Source organism: Petaurus breviceps, unplaced genomic scaffold (genome assembly GCF_028583685.1).
Source record: "Petaurus breviceps papuanus isolate PSGF00001 unplaced genomic scaffold, PetGlider_PUasm1.0 90842, whole genome shotgun sequence".
NCBI classification, from domain to species: Eukaryota; Metazoa; Chordata; class Mammalia; order Diprotodontia; family Petauridae; genus Petaurus; species Petaurus breviceps.
The window spans coordinates 4,962,166-4,967,821 of NW_027187358.1; the positions used below are offsets into that span (position 1 = coordinate 4,962,166).

The 5,656-nt window shown below is 40.8% G+C and overlaps 1 long non-coding RNA gene across 1 annotated transcript; it reads right to left on the reverse strand.

The window, feature by feature from the left end:
• Positions 1-933: 933 nt before the first annotated feature.
• LOC138148773 (uncharacterized) lies at positions 934-5,656 on the reverse strand. Its single transcript, XR_011165154.1, has 3 exons — positions 5,524-5,656; positions 4,249-4,414; positions 934-2,661 (listed from the first exon to the last, which is right to left on the reverse strand). It is a non-coding gene; the product is annotated as an uncharacterized lncRNA (long non-coding RNA).

Genomic DNA, 5,656 nt, shown 5'->3' on the forward strand with positions numbered 1-5,656 from the left:
CCTATAAAGCTCTGAAAAAATCCTAGGCCTAGTGCTGACTCCATTAACTCCTCCACAGGCATTCTCTAGGCATCCAGGCCTTTCCATTTTTCCTCCCTGGTATCTCTCCCTGTCACACATCGTCCCGCTGCCCAGATGCCTGTCCCAGCCCCTAGATACAGATTTAAAGCACTAATCATCTCAACCGGAGAGTCAATCATACCCTGAGCCTCTACCCCCATCCCCTTAATTCCCTCCAGCCACCTCCCCAGGAATGTTTGGCAAGCCTCAAGGAGGGATGGTAAGTAAGGCTCATTGGAAAACTGGTGTTTGAGGAAAGCGGCCTTGGCCAAAAGCCTGGGCCAGGACAGACTGTGCCAAGTTGGCATGTCTAATTTTATCCTGGGCTCTCTAGGATCCCTTTGCACAAGGCCTCCTTTATTTCTGATAAAGGGGCTGGGGATGGCAGTGGAGGGGGGGAGTCGATAGACACAGGTGGGAATGTGGCCATATGGTTCTTCCAGATCGCTTTTTAAGGACAGTGAAAGCTGCATCTACCCACATCCTGTTTATAATCGCCATTTTAATTGCTGTTGCTATGATTGTCCTTATTAATGTTAATGCCATTGGGAGAAGTCTTGAAATCTAAGGACCTAGGTTCAAATCCTAGTTCTTTTACCTACTACCTATGTGGTCTTGGGCAAGTAATTTAATCTTTCTATATGCCTTGGTTTCCTTAGTGGTAAAATGAGGGAGTTGTATGTTTACCTCTGAGTAATAAGGAATATTTATTCCTCGTCTAAACCTATGATCTCATGGATGAATAAGATGAGATACCCTCTTAATTTTTCCAGCTCTAGACCCATAGAAGCATGAGCAGCACCAAACTGGGGAGGTGGTGGGGTGAAAACGACTCCTAGAGGAAACTCAACATTCAACCTATTATCATCATTATCATCTTTAATGTACATAAACAACTTTCATTTGTATATCATTCTACATTCTCTTTAAAAACATGTTCAAGTTTCCTTCTACCCATGCTCAAGTTACAATGGGTTGAACCAAAAGGTTGGCAGCACCATTAGGGTGAAACTCATGAGATTTTTGATGAAACTGAACCACGAAACTGAACAATTGGATTGAAGAATGGAACCCAAGTTCGTAGAAGAATCATAGGCATGGATATCAGTCTGAATACATGTCCTAAAACTGGGGAAATAGCCCCAAAGAACTGAGAGCCTGAATATCGGAAACACTGAGTATTCAAGGAAATAATATTGGATGCTTCTTCCTTACCTCAAGATATGTTACTTGTGCATGTGGAGCCAAAGGAAAAAAAATCTAAGAAAAGAGAAACTGTTGCAGAAATAAACTGAGGTTGGATTAGAGGGTGAGGACATGGTTGTGGCAGAGAAAGCAAGTAAAGGAAGGAAACAAGCATTTATTCAGCTTCTCTGTGTCAGGCACTGTGCTAAATGCTTTATAAATATTATCTCATTTGATCGTAATAGCTCTGGCAGTAAGTGCTATTATTATCTTGATTTGACAAATGAGGAAACTGAGGCTGAGAAAGGTTAAGTGCCTTGTCTAGGGTTACACAGCTAGTAAGTGTCTAAGGTTGGATTTGAACTCAAGGTTTCCTGATTCTAGTACCACCTACAGGGTGTTTTGTTGTTGTTTCGTGGTTTTTTAGTAGTGTCTGACTCTTTGTGGCCCCATTTGGGGTTTTCTTGGCAAAGACACTGGAGTGGTTTGCTGTTTCCTTCTCTAGCTCATTTTACAGATGAGGAAACCGAGGCAAATAGTGTTAAGTGACTTGCCCAGGGTCACTCAGTAAGTGTCTGAGGTCAATTTGAACTCAGGAATATGAGTCTTCCTGTCTCACATAAATGAATATATACAAATATATGTTACATACATTATAAAAATATTATAAATATAAACATAAATAACATATATTATTACATGTAAACACATTATATATGTAATGTATAATATATATTCTTATTTTCCTGACATTATATATCCATACATACAAACACACATATGTACATACATTTTTGTGTATATGTCAGTGGGAAAGAGTTGACTCTTGAATGTCATCACTTAAGATTTCACCATTCCCCGATATATTCTTAGTATTCATACAGTAGTTCTGAATGTGAAATAGTTGAGAATTCTTACAAATCTAGCTGATGATTTCCTAAACCAGGGGTGAAAAACCTGTGGCTTTGAGGCCACATGTAGCCTTCTAGATCTTTGTGCCTTTTGACTGGGTCCAAGTTTTACAGAATAAATCTTTTTTTTTTTTTGCTTTTTGGAGGGCAGTTGGGGTTGTGACTTGCTCAAGGTTGCATGTCTAGTTTTTGTGTTAAATGTCTGAGGCCGGATTTGAACTCAGGTACTCCTGACTCCAGGGCTGGTGCTCTATTCACTGTGCCACCTAGCCCCCCCGCCCCACCCCAAATCCTTTTAGTAAGGGGATTTTTTCTGTGAAGTTTGGATTCAGTCAAAAGGCAACACTTGAGGACCTAGAAGGCCATACATGGCCTTGAGGCCCAACATTCCCCACCCCTATACCCTAATCATTCTTTCTCTTGCCTATAAACACGATGTGTGTCATTCATGTACATGGAAGATTTTGCATCTCCTCTGGAACTCTTTCCTCTTCTTTTAGGTCACCTAGAGAGGAAATAAGCAGTGTCTGAGATATCAGAATGAAAAACCCATGTTTAACATGACTGTACATATATAACCTATATCAGATTGCTTACTGTCTTGGGGAGTGGGAAAGGAAGGAAGGAAGGGAGGGAGAAAAATTTGGAACTCAAAATCTCATAAAAATCAATGTTGTAAACAATCTTTACATGTAATTGGAAAAAATTCTTAAATAAAAAACTCCCTTTGGAATAGGTTCTCTTTTTCCTTATTTTCACACTGTAGTGAATGATATTATAAAAGAGGTTTCAAGCTATGATATTTTAAAAGTGAAAGTCATCTTATAAATTAGGAATTAGTCATTTTTGTCATAACTGATAATTGTTACTTTTTAAGGTTCAAATTCTTTAATAAAGCTCCTGGACAGAATGCATCATTTTACTTTCTACTCTTGAATCAAATGTATAAATATACTTTTGTCCTAAAAAAACAACAACCTCACTTCCAAATTAATTTCCTTACTGGAGTCATTGTATAACACATTCATATTCATAATTCCTTTCTTCTTGTTATTATTTTGGCTATGTCTGAAAATGTATGTATCATTCTGCATCTTGAGTTTTCTCTCTCTGGAGGTGGGTAGCATGTTTCATTATTGTTTCTCTGGAATCATGGTTGGTCATTGCATGGACGAGAGTTTTCATGTCTCTTAGCATTGTTTGTCTTTACAATGTTGCTACTATATAAATTCATACACACACACACATATATTTGCATGAATGGGTCCTATTCCCCTTTCTTTGTTCTATTTGGGGTATTGGCCTGGAAGGGGTATAGCTGGGTCAAAGAATAGGTATAGTTTAGTGAAATTTGGGGGTATCGTTCCAAATTGCTTTCCAGAATGGCAGGACTAATTCACAGCTCCAACAACAATGCATTAGTATGCCTGTATTCCCACAACTCCTCCAACAGCCCTTTTGTGAGGTCGGTATGGAAGTATCAATATTCTGATGACCCTCCTCACCTCCATCTTTTGGAATTCCTGCCTTCCTCCAAGACTCCACTCAAATCCGTCCTTCTGTCCCGGATTCCCCCAGCTCCACTAGCAGCCCTCCTCTCTGACATTACCTTCCATCTACTCTGTATGTATTTTGTGTGCACGTAGTTATTTTCAAGTTGTTTTTCGCTATTGAATGAGTTCCGTGAGGACATGAATTGTTGCTACTTTTCTTTGAATCTTTAGTGTTTAGCACAGGGCCTAGCATATAGTAGGTAGTTAATAAATGCTTTTTGATTGATTGATAAGGAAATTGAGGTCAATTGAGGTTTAGTCTATGGCCAAGGTGACTTAGTCAGTAGTGGCCCCAGGGCTAGAACCCAGGTTTCCTGACTCTCAGTTCATTATTTTCTTGACTCTCTGCTCTTATATTTTCATTCTTTCTCATTTGGGAAAGTCTCCACAATTCAGGTCCAGGAGCTGGTCCCCTTTTCTGGGAAAAGGTTTCATAAATTTAGAGTAGGAAGAAGTCCTCTGACTTTAGAGTCATTGATTCCAACCTCATTCATTTTACAGATAGGAAAACTGAGGCTCAGAGAGGGAAAGAGAGTTACCTAAGGTCATGCAGGAGGGGGAAGAGGAAAAGTAGTGCTGGGGTCCTAGAAATCCACCAACTCCCATGGTTCAGGTCGGATGGGAAGAGGTCGGCGTGGCTCTTTGTCCCTCTCTCTAGGTTTTGTCTAGCCTTGTGTGGCAGTGCAGTGTATTCCGTAAAGGTTCCTGAGGATGAAGATGACAAGAAATATGATCTAGTGGAAGAGGAGACAGCAAGTCTGTGCTCTCACCTTGGTTCTTCCCCAATTCCCTTAGGTAACCTTAGAGAAGTCACTGAATTCTCTGGACCTCAATTTCCTCATATGTAAAATGAAGGCGCTGGACAAGATGACGACGTCTATTAAACCTTTTCCCAGAGTGGGGACTTGGGTCCTGCACCTGGACTTTGGATTTCTGGAGTCCCTTTGAGTTTGTGGTGTATGACATCATGATCCTTATATAGGGATCATAGATCTAGAACTAGAAGAAAACCCATAACTTTTCCAATCCAACCCCCTGATTTTACAGATGAGCAAACAGAGGCCCAGAGAGGTCAGTGACTTCTCCAAAGTCACACATGGAATAAATGGCAGAATGAGGAAGACTTGAACTCAAGTCCTGTGATTCCAAGTTTAGTGCTCACTGGTCAACACTTCCAACTGTACTACCATGCCTCCTGTCCCCACTCACTTTCATTTCAGAAGGGAACAATTTCTGGTGTCTAGGGCTGAAATTATAAAGGCAAAGTCACGGTGCTCTTCTCAATTATACCTTTGTCTCAGGAGGAAAAGAAAGAGGAAAGTATGTCCTTTCTCCCCTTGGGATTCTCTCTTGTCTTGTCATGGGCAGGGGAATTCCCAGTTGCTTTGGAAAGTCCCATTGTACTCTGCCTTGGTGAGACCCCATCTGGAACACTGTGTTCATTTAAGGGCATCACATTTTTAGGAAGGCCATTAATAGGCTGGAGAGCTTCCAAAGGAGGGCAACCAGGATGCAAAAGGGCCTTGAGCTGATGCCAGATGAGAACTGGTTGAAGGAAACAGTAGTGGTTAGCCCAGAGATGAAAAGACTTGAGGAGGAATATAACAGCTCTCTTTAAGTATTTGAAAGGCTGATACATAGCAGAGGTATTAAATCCATTCTGCTTGGCCCCAGGGGCCAGACCAGGAGCAGTGAGTGAAAATTGCAAAGAGGCAGATTTAGACTTGTAAGAAAAAGCTTTGTAACAATTAGAGACGTCAGAAATGAAGTGATCTGCTTCCAGAACAGCTCCCCCCACCCCACCCCCAGCTTACCCGAACTGGAGATAGTCAAGTAGAAGCTGGATGGCCATTTATCAGGTACACATACATACACACACACGTAGGTATGTATATATACACATACATATATACACACATATACATACATACATACATATATATTTGT